The sequence below is a fragment of the Aethalodelphis obliquidens genome, unplaced genomic scaffold, assembly GCF_003676395.1.
Source record: "Aethalodelphis obliquidens isolate GAN/ISIS:26980383/991018 unplaced genomic scaffold, ASM367639v1 scaffold10, whole genome shotgun sequence".
In the NCBI taxonomy this organism is placed as follows: domain Eukaryota; kingdom Metazoa; phylum Chordata; class Mammalia; order Artiodactyla; family Delphinidae; genus Aethalodelphis; species Aethalodelphis obliquidens.
The window spans coordinates 37,782,085-37,793,513 of record NW_020837954.1 but is presented as its reverse complement, the minus strand read 5'-3'; the positions used below and the strand labels follow the sequence as shown (position 1 = coordinate 37,793,513).

At 38.6% G+C, this 11,429-nt stretch overlaps 1 long non-coding RNA gene across 4 annotated transcripts; it reads left to right on the top strand.

Moving 5' to 3' along the window:
• The first annotated feature begins 271 nt into the window (after positions 1-271).
• Positions 272-10,585, top strand: LOC113622850 (uncharacterized). 4 transcript variants are annotated; one of them, XR_003433692.1, is made up of 8 exons: positions 273-1,638; positions 2,565-2,636; positions 3,465-3,572; positions 4,184-4,414; positions 4,936-4,978; positions 9,502-9,578; positions 10,185-10,272; positions 10,446-10,585. It is a non-coding gene; the product is annotated as an uncharacterized LOC113622850 (long non-coding RNA). The 4 variants fall into 4 exon arrangements; XR_003433689.1 differs by having other exon boundaries at positions 272-1,638; positions 3,465-4,414; XR_003433690.1 differs by lacking the exon at positions 2,565-2,636 and having other exon boundaries at positions 272-1,638; positions 3,465-4,414.
• The last annotated feature ends 844 nt before the right edge of the window (positions 10,586-11,429 follow it).

Sequence of the window (11,429 nt, the reverse complement as noted above, 5' to 3'; positions counted from 1 at the left end):
ACCAGACTCGGAACTTCCAACTACAGAAGTCTCCTTCCGCGAAACAAAGGCTATTAGGGACCCTTCCCTACTCTGAACCTTTGCCTGAGCTCCAACACACCCTAGCGACAAGTGCGGCTGCAGAGGCGAACTCCACCTTCCTGTGCAGCACTCCTACTCAAGCTTCCACTGAGGACTTAGCCAAACTGGAGGAGCCACTCCCTGCAAGGACGCGCGGAACCATCCGTTCCTCTTCCTTACAGCCGTTCGCAAGTTTGCGCCTGCGCTCCGCTAAGCCAGGTTGCGCCTGCGCAGCCCACTGAGGCGGGAACGTGGGTAACCCTTGGCTGTAGGGCGAGTGCCGTGTGACACTGCGGACGGATGAGGGCGAAGGAGATGCGGAGGAACTGGTGGTGACTGGCTGACGGAAATGATTGGCTGGTGGAAAAAGCCGTTCCAGATCTCGCCTTCGTGTGGGCGGGGAACCAGCTGAAGAGGGAATCAGCCCTTCGGTGGCGGGGCAGGGGGCGGAGCCGAGGGGAGGTCTCGCGGGAGACCATTTTGGCGGGCGCGGGAGGCGGGCGCGGGCGGAGGGCGCAGGACCTGTGCTGGAGCGTTCTGGCCCGTGTCCCGCGTGGGGAGCTTGGCGGGCGTCGGGCTGGCCGGCAGTGGGTAGAGCTGCAGAGTGTGGGGCGGCGTCCGGCGTTGTTGCTCCCCGGCTCCGTCAGACTGGTGTCAGGGCCCCCACCCCGAAACTGAATCGGAGCGACTGGGTGATGCCCCTGACAGTTTTGAAAGCCTTCTCAGGCGAATCTGATGCTCGGCCAAGGTTGAAGCCCAGCCCGCGTGGTTCCCTCAGCGTACGGGGTAACCCCAGGTTGGCCAGTGCGGGGAGGGTCGTCAGCTTTGCGAGTCTAGGCTTTGTCCGATCCCCCACTCACATCTGGGGTTAGATGCCAAGTGACCAGCGAGGGCGGACACTCCTCGTAGACGTCCACTCTGGAGAAGTGAGATTGGGCGTTTGCTTGGGGAGCGGGACTGCAGGACTGGGGAGCAATCCTCTGGTCCTGCAAGTTGAGTCCGTTGAGTGCTGTCTGTGCTCGAGGAACTTGGCTGGTTCTTAGGCACTCAGCTTACAGTTATCCCGATGCAGTTCTCTAATTTATCTGTTACTCAAGTAGCACTAAATATCTGGGTTTCTTTTACAGACCATTTCTTAGGATGGTGTAAGTCAATGGCAGAGCTCATCTATTGAACTTTATTCATTTTCCGTTTTGGGGTTTTGGTAGATGGCTTTTACCTTATTCTTAAATTCTGATGGTATCTTACGGGAGCCACATATATGGAATTAGAGAATCTCTAATTTCTTATTAACAGTTTTCTTGAGATGTAATTTACATACCATGAAATTAACCTGTTTTGAGTGTACAATTCAATGATTTTTAACATATTTAAAGAGCTCTGCAACCATCACCATAATGGAATTAGGCGATTTTTTTTTTTTCCTGATAATTGCCTTTACAAGTCTCAAAAGTTTGTCTAGGTGGGCATTTTGGAAATACAACCTAAGAGCCTCTGAAAATCTACGCTCAAGTCGTGTTATACCTGAGCAGGTGAAATTAAGAGAAGAATTGAAGCAAATGTTCCTAGAAGTTGCAGGTAGTGAAACTTTTGTGTATTGTCCAAGTAGATAGTGACCATTCCAAATGTCTTTGTTTTCTGAAGAATATGGCATAAACCCCATTTTACAGATGAAAAAAGACTTTGAAGGATAAGTTGCTTAAAGCTCCATATTAGTGCCTAGGCTAGGCCCGAACCTTGGATGCTTTATCTGCCTTTGCCACCTCATCGGCCTGGTTTCCAATTATATTATCTATGTATGACCTGTACAATTCATTCATTTATTGAACAAATAATTATATAGAGTGGCCACTATGCCAACAACAACCAAAAACACTGCTCTAAGTGCTGGAGATACCATAGAGAACCAGCTAAGTTTCTACCTTCAGCTAATATTCTGATGAGGAGACAATGATCCACTGAAAAAATATATACTCTAATTTTACATATTGAGACATGCTTTTGTTGTTGTTATTTTGGCCACACCATGCGTCTTGCAGGATCTTAGTTCCCGGACCAGGGATTGAACCTGGGCCCTTTGCAGTGGAAATGCGAATCCCTAACCACCGGCCTGCCAGGGAATTCCCAAGACATGCTATTTAAAAAAAAAATAGGTAAATTAAGAGTGTAGGGAATGGTGATGGGAGGCAGGATCTGATTTGAGCAGAAATCTGAAAGAAGAGAGGAAGTTGGGGCATAAGAAAAAGAAACCAAGGATTTGGCTTGAGCAACTGAAAAGATGGAGTTGCCATTTACTGAGTTGAAATATATTAGGTGACACTGTGGAAGGACCAGGTTTTAGGGTTAAGATGATAAATTCAGCTTTAGATATATTTAGATGCCTCTTAGTCATCAAGTGGAGATGTGGTATTTAAATCCATGAGATTGGATGTGATCTGACCAAGGGAATGAGTGTAGGTAGAGAGAGGACTGAGAACTGATCCCTATGACACTTCAATGTCTAGAATTCAAGGAGATGAGGAGGAACCAGGAAGGAAGATCGAAAAGACGAGTCCATTGTGTTAGGAGGAAAACAGGTGAGGATTCAGCCTTAGAAGACAAGTGAAGAAAGTGTTTTGTAGAAGAAAGGGTAATTAACTATGTCACATGTTACATATTTATCAAATAAAATGAAGACCAAGAATGGCCCATTTGTAAGAGATAAGTAAAATCTTTTGATGTAAATGTTCACACTAGCAGTAACTACAGAAACTTTCTTCCATTTTGAGGAGGTGTACATTTTTACAACCTTTTTGAAGGGCAGTTTGATATTATCTAAAATTTAAATATGTGTTTACTTTGACCAAATAATTTCACTTCTAGGAGTTCATCCTACAGAAATATTTATACATGTACACAAAGATATATATATAAAGGTGTTTATCACAGCATTATTTACAATTGTAAAAAAAAAAGGATACAGATTTCCATCAAGATGGATGTAGTTTTAAAGGAAATATTGAAATGTATAGATATGAAAGATAGCTGCTATAGACTGAATTTTTTTATTTTTATTTTTATTGGAGTATAGTTGATTTACAATGTTGTGTTAGTTCCAGGTGTACAGCAAAGTGAATCAGCTATACGTATACATACATCCACTCTTATTTAGATTCTTTTCCCATATAGGCCATTACAGAGTATTGAGTAGAGTTTCCTGTGCTATACAGTAGGTTCTTATTAGTTATCTATTTTATATATAGTAGTATGTATATTAGACTGAATTTTGTCTGCCCCAAGTTCATATATTGAAGCCCTAACTAACCCTCGATGTGATGTTATTTGAAGGTGAACCTTTGGGAGATAATTAGGTTTAGATGATGTCATGAGAGTGGGGCCCTATGTTGGGATTATTGTTCTTACAGGAAGAAGAAAAGAGATCTGAGTGAAGACACTGCAAGCAAAGAAGTGGGGGCTTACTAGGAACTGAATTGACTGGTACCTTGATCTTGGACTTCCCAGTCTCCAGAACTGTGAGAAATAAATGTTTGTTGTTTAAGTCATCCAATCTATGGTATTTTGTTAGCAGCCCTCACCTTGTTAGATGATAAAGTCAGGTTTTCTAATAGAATGTATAGTATGATCTGTTATCTTAATATATCCATAGGAGGACTGTCTAATCACACTATCAAGAGTTACTTCCTCATTTCCCTTCCCTGATCACGGTTACATTATTCTTTTCTATCTGCAGCACTTATGACTATCTAAAAGTATTTTATTAATTTTTATACTTATTTACTGTCCTTCTTGTCATAGGAGGTAAGTTCTATAAGGTTTTTGCCTCTGTCTCTTTTCTTTGTATCCCCAGTGCAGGAGTATATAATTTTTAGATACATTGTTTTACGTGAAAAACCCAAACAGACAGTATTCCTGTAGTGGTTTTAAAATGAGACCATAAATTCTTTGATACTCTTTCCTTCAAAGCGTGGTGGCTAATTCCCCTCCTTTTGAGTGTGGGCTGGATTTAGTAACTAGCTTCTAATGAGTAGAATATGGCAGCAGTGGAGGCATGTCTGTAGGTCATAAAAGGCATCATGACTTCCTCCTTGCTCCCTCTCTTGGATCATTCATTCTGGTAAACCAGCTGCCCTATCCTGAGGACATATCAAACAGTGCTTTGGAGAGGCCCTTGTGGCAAGAAACTGAGGCGTGCTCCCAATAGCCAGGGAAGAACTGAAACATCCTGCCAACAGTCATGTGAATGAGCTACCTTAGAAGCATTTTTTTCCAGCCCCAGTCATACCTTCGGATGTTTGCATCTCCACGTGACAACTTGACGGCAATGTCACAGGAGACCCTGAACCAGATCACTCAAGTAAGCCACTCTCAAAATCTTGTTAGATAATACATTTTTGTTGTTTTAAGGCACTGTGTTTTGGGGGTAGTATCGTTATCACCAATAACTAATAACAATTTTTGGTAAATATTATATTCTATTGTTTTAGTTAATACTTATTAGTTCCGTTCCTGAGAAAGTCAATTTCTCCCTGCCTTAGTTTTATCATATATAAAAGAAAATATAAATAGTTGGACAGTCCTTCTCTATCATCACATTAGAATTATCTGGGCAGCTTTTACAATATATATGCCTAGTCTCCATCCTAGATCAGTTAAGATCAATCAGAACTCATGGTAGGGCCCAGGCATACGTATTTTTTAAACTCCTCTTTGAGATTCTCATATGTCATCTGGGTTGAGAACTTCTAGGTGATCTCTGAGCTTTCTCCTATTGATTCTGTTATGACTAATACATAATTGGGATATACTTTCACTGCTGTAAGAGCATTTCCCTGGAATTAGAGTCCCAATTTTTGAGATATCTAATCTTTGTTTTAGGAATAGACAATGGAATTATTATTTATGCTTCTTCCCTGAAGGGGTAAGTATGTATTGAAGAACAAAAATTTGGGCTATTTTAAGAATTTCACAGAAGAATTACCCAAAATTTGATTTTCACATTTTGGAATTTTTGCTTTTGGTGAAGCATTTTCTTTTTCTTTCTTTCTTTTTTTTTTTTTTTTAACATCTTTATTGTAGTATAATTGCTTTACAATGTTGTGTTAGTTTCTGCTGTATAACAAAGTGAATCAACTATACATATACATATATCCCCATATCCCCTCCCTCTTGCGTCTCCCTCCCACCCTCCCTATCCCACCCTTCTAGGTAGTCACAAAGCACCAAGCTGATCTCCCTGTGCTATGCGGCTGCTTCCCACTAGCTATCTGTTTTACATTTGGTAGTGTATATATGTCAGTGCCACTCTCTCGCTTCATCCCAGCTTACCCTTCCCCCTCCACGTGTCCTCAAATCCATTCTCTACGCCTGCATGGTGAAGCATTTTCTTAATGCTTTTCTAGTGCTTGATGAAATCCCCTTTGTGTTTTCATTTTATTAATCAGGAAAGTAAAGAGTTACACTACTGTTTTTCCATTTTTACTTCAGGGTGCCAAATAATTTTCATTTTACTTTTATAAAGTTTGTTTGGGAGAAGAGTACTATCATCATCTATAAGAATGACAAGCGATTGTAAAATTCATATGCAAATGCAAAGGACCTAGAATAGCCAAACACTGTTGAAATTCTTTGAAAAAGAGTAGCAAAGTTGAAGGGTTAACACTATCTGATTTCAAGATTTATTAAAAAAAAAGATTTATTTAAAGCTACAGTAATCAGTACAGTGTGATATTAGTGTAAAGATAAATGTAAAGATAAATAAAAAGATAAATGGGATGAATAGAAAGTTCAGAGAGAACCACACATATAAGGACATCTGTTGTGTTGTTATTTTAAATAAAGATAGAGGGACAATCTAGTGATGAAAGGGGAGTCTTTTCAACAAATGATTCTGAAACAATTGGATCCATATGCCAAAAAGAAAAAAAAGAAAGAGAGCAAGCAAAAACTTTGATTCATGTCTTGTGCCATATACAAAAATGAACTAAAAATGAATCATAGACCTAAATATAAGAGCTAATATTGGGGGCATACAATTATATCTGAATCCAGGTATGGGTTCAGATATAATTGACATTCATGTTTGCAAGAGTGAATGGAGGAGAGCTGGTGTATTAGTTCCTACTGCTGCTCTAACAGATTACCACAGGGACTTCCCTGGTGGTCCAGTGTGTAGGACTCCACACTCCCAAAGCAGGGGCCCTGGGTTTGATTCCTGGTTGGGGAACTAGATCCCGCATGCATGCCGCAACTAAGAGTTCACATACTGTAGCTAAAAGTCCACATGCCGCAACTAAGAAACCTGTGTGCCGCAACTAAGACACCTGCTTGCCACAACTAAGAGTCCACATGCCACAACTAAGAGATCCCACATGCGACAACGAAGCTCCCATATGCCGCAACTAAGACCCGGCAAAGCCTAAATAAATAAATAAATTGCCACAAACCCAGTGCTTAAAACAACACACATGTATTATATTACAGTTATGTAGGTTAGAAGTCCTACACAGGTCCAGCAAACTAAAATCAAGGTGGTGGCAGAGGTGCATTCCTTCTGGAGGTTCTAGGGGATAATGTGTTTGCCTTTTCCAGCTTCTACGTGATGCCATGGTATCTTCTTGTCCTTTCATATTCACATAGGGCCTGGTTTCTTTTTACTCTGACTTTTCTCTTTCTTTTCACTCTGGAATGGTCTCTTCACTCTGCCTTTTCTCTTTCAACCAAATGTACCCTGTGTCAGTAGACTAAAAGAATTCAAAGAATTTTCAAATGTCAATTAAAATAATAAAAAGAAACATATCCTTGTATATATATAATATTAAATATTCTCTTTCTCATCAAACTTTCCTCCATGTATCTATTTCCTAACTCCATCATTACTTCTGTATTACTGGCATTCTGCCGCAAGGAAGAGCTTTCTCCTTTCTGAATTCAACTTTAGAAATTGTCTCTTGAATTCCACCTACGGTGGAAGATTTAGATAACTGGCACTAGTTCTTCATTGCCTTTCTCTCATCTTCACAGTAGAATTATATTATTTTTAGTTCTTCCATAGGTTATCTTTGTGATTTAAATTAATATACTGACACTTTTATTTCTTGTTGTTTCAACTCTTTATGATACCTCTTGATCTTTAATTTAGTAAAGTGAAGATTTTTGTTGTCCTTGCTCTTTCCTTTCATTCTCTTTCCCTGTTCTATTTCCTGACTTCTCTCACTTAAACTTTTACTTTTACACCATTGAGGTTGTTATTTACATGATGTCTTGTAACCATTATTAAGTCACTGTGAGATTATCTAGTTTCCCATCAATTTTTCACTTAATGGCTTTAGAGCTCATTGATGAGCCTTACCTGAATTAGTTATTTCACTAGGAATGACAAAATATTGATATTTTAAAATATAGTATTTTTGCTATACAGTACGTCCTTATTATCTATTTTATATAGTAGTAGTATATGAATATAGTAGTGTGTATATAGTAGTGTGTATATGTATATAGTAGTGTGTATATAGTAGTGTGTATATGTCAATCCCAGTCTCCCAATTTATCCCTCACCCCCACCTTACCCCCTGGTAACCATAAGTTTGTAATGACCTATATGGGGAAAGAATCTAAAAAAAGAGTTGATATATGTGTATGTATAATTGACTCACTTTGCTGTGCAGCAGAAACTAACACAACACTGTTAATCAACTATACTCCAATAAAATTTTTAAAAAAATTATAGTATTTGTTCTGCATTTATTAGCTGCCTGTTATTAGACTCTGTTATTCTAACCATCTTAATTGTTGTAAAGTACAGCTTCAGTGTTTTCACTCATGCTTTTAATACTTTCCCATTGACTCAGAAATTAAATTCCAATGCTTCTGTGTTATATCTAGGCCTTTTCTATTATATTTTCCACCCTTATTTATCTCCCTTACTCCTCTAGATACTATGATCCTGGAAAGAGTTCTTGTGTTCCTCAAAATTTCCCCCCTTCCCCTTGCTTCTCCATCTTTGTTCTTGCTTTTCCCTCTACCTAGATTACACTCACTCCTGTGGAATTTTTTTTTTTTTTTTTTTTTTTTTTTTGCGGTACACGGGCCTCTCACCACTGTGGCCTCTCCTGTTGCGGAGCACAGGCTCCGGACGCGCAGGCCCAGCGGCCATGGCTCACGACTCAGCCGCTCTGCGGCACGTGGGATCTGCCCGGACCAAGGCACGAACCCGTGTCCCCTGCATCAGCGGGCGGACTCTCAACCACTGCGCCACCAGGGAAGCCCTCCTATGGAAATTTTATCCAAAGTCTTTACAGTAGCCTCAGACTGGCCTACAAGGTCTTACCACAGTAGAGTTCCTATCACCTTGGACCTTATTCCTCTCTGCTTTCTCTCTCTCTCGTTCTAGTTGCACTGGTCCTCAAACACACCATTCTCACTTCCACATCAAGCCTTCGCATTTACTCTTCCTACTTCCTATAGCTCTCCCTCCTGATATCTGCAGAGCTCACTCTGTCATCAGCTCTTTCATGTATTTGCTCCAATATCACCTTCTTGGTGAGGCCTTCCCTGACCACTCACTTTGAAATTGCAACACCTCCCTCACCCTTCCTACACTGTCCCCCTTCCCTATTTTATCTTTCTCCATAGTACTTATCTCTGTCGAATATATATAAGTTATTGGTTTAACTTATTTTCTCTTCCACCCTTACTCCCTGCTGGGTATAAGTTCTTTGAGGACAGAGATTTTTATCTATTTTGTTTACTGCTGAATACTTACCATGTTTGAAATTTAGCAGAATTCAATAAATATGTCTAAAATACTTAAATTTATGGAATGAATGAATGACCAAACCTGCAATGTGGTGAATTTTTTGGTTGTTGAATGAATGAATCCACTTCTCAAGAACCATCTCAAATACCATCTCTTTTTGGAAATTTATTTTTGTTCCTTGGGTCATCTCTATTCTAGATGATCTCTTTATTCTCCAGTTCATATAGAAAATGTTTATACTTTGTTATGGCACTTATATTTTGTCTTATTATTGTACTTATTAACATAGTGAGTAGATACTATCTAATTTATTTCTGTCCTCAGGAATATGTAGCACTACCTTATGTATACAGAGCACACCAAATAAATATATGTGAAATTAAAATACAAGTATAACGATAAATTCTTTTGCTTTGTTCGTTTTTATTCTTTGGACATTTCCTCTCATACCCTGTTCTTGCTTTAGAGGACTTTTATTCCCCTCTCATTTATTCACTTAATACAGACCTGAAAAACCCTTTTGCTTCCTTGGCACACTTTTGCTAAGCTACATGACTTTCATCAAACTCTGGTTCAGAGCATTATGTCAGGATTTAGAAGTCTTAGTCAGGATTAGTATTCTAATCCTCAACTCTATCATGAACTGTGATTGTGATCCTGAACTTGTATTTTTTTTTCATCTGTAGCACAGAAATACAAAATCTTAGAAGTGGATGCAATATTAAAGTTCATATACCAAGTTTTCAGTCAACATTCTTTACAGGTATTTATCTATGTCTATTTCAATATTTCCAGTGACAAGGACTTACTGCCCACCCCCTCCAAAAGCCATTACATTTTCAGACAGCCCTAATTTTAAGAAAATTCTTATTTTTTTAAGCTAAAACCTACTGTCTTCTAACTTTCATCTTTTTGATCTCCTTTAAAATTTTCCTTCTCTATACTCAGTTACTGAATTCTAGAAATGATTTCCCAGTACCATCATTTCAACCCCTGTTACCATTCTCATTTGATGACTCATAAGTCTTTCTTTCTATTTGGGGTTTTATGTCCTAAGGTTTCATACTATGACTGTATTTATATTTCAAAAGGAGGGAAATAGATGTCTTCATATTAAATTCGAAATGGGAGTTTAACATGTATGTCAGTATATTTAGGATAAAGATGAAGCTGTCCTGGCCAAGAACTTTGAAAGATACAACATTTTTCACTTTGAAGGACCAAAAGACAGGCAGAAAATTTGGGATAAATGTTGAAAAGATTTGATCCATAAGGAAAAACAGACATACCTCTGTGTTCATTCCACTGGAAAACTAAAACTGTGATTCCACTATCAGAAATTCCTTAGTCAGTTGTTTACTCTTCCCAGCAACAGTGTTGTCCCCATACCAGCCATGGAGGAAGCTGTGAAAGAGAGGATTCAGGAAATTGGTGCAAATGAGCCATCTTGGAAGTCTGTAAGTATATTGACAGATAGATGAGTTAGTCTTTCAAATTTGTTTCTTTTTAAAAATCTAGATTTTGATATTAGCTGATTTGGTAAACTCTGTGGTTCTGAATATTAATTTTGATTTTGTCACTATAAACATAACTGATAACTATCAGGAAGTGTTTTTTTCTTTTGCTATAGAGAAAGGAAGATCTTCATAGGAAATTCAGATGCTCACTCAGCAAATAGAGCAGCTGCCCATCTTTATGAATAAAGTGTTTATGAATCATCCCAGGCTGAAAAAAGTATAGGGAACAATAAAGACCCTTGATATATCTGAATGGAAAAATTGCTTTCCATGAGTTTTTTTCAAGAAAGATTTGCCTTAGATTAAAAAAAGACTTTCCTGAATGATAGATGTTAATTTGGGCAAAGAAAATGATCATATATTATTGTAATATTCCTAACTTTAATTTTGTTTATTGTAGAAAACTGATAAAACTGTTTATATTTCACCTATGATTGAAAAAAGTGAAGAAAAACAGTTATAAATCCTTAAAGTGATGCTTCTATCTTTACCAAAAAGCCTTCCCTTTTTCATATCTTGTACTTTTTCATTCTGTACATATTTGGTATTTGTTGTGAGAGCATTTATATATAATTGTTAATGTACTTATAGGAAGACTCTAGGAAAAGGAACTCAAAAGAATGACTCTCTAATAGTGGAAGTTCAGGCACTGTGGTACCTAGATATGGTGGGTATTGGGTGGGGGGTCTTTGATGATATCCCTTAATAATGACCATGTAGATCATTGTTTTTCTACTTTTTCTTTCCTTGCATCTGTAAAGACAAGGTCATTGTTCAAACAGGATAGGAAGTAGGATGTGCTATCATTTGTTTTTAGGAGATCGTGATACTGTTTCACTACCTCCTTAGAAAACCACATGTCTTACCCAAACCTATGTTATACTGTTTTGACAATTGCTATGCAGTGTCATTTCACATTCACTCACTAATTTGCTGTCTATATTATCTATTAGTACATAACAGATGACCCTAAAACTCAGCAGCTTAGAATAAGAAACATTTATGATCTCATGCAGTTTCTAAGGTTGGGAATTCAGGAGTAGCTTAGTTGGGCTGGATGGTTCTGGCTGAGGATTTCTTGTGAGGTTGCAGTTAAT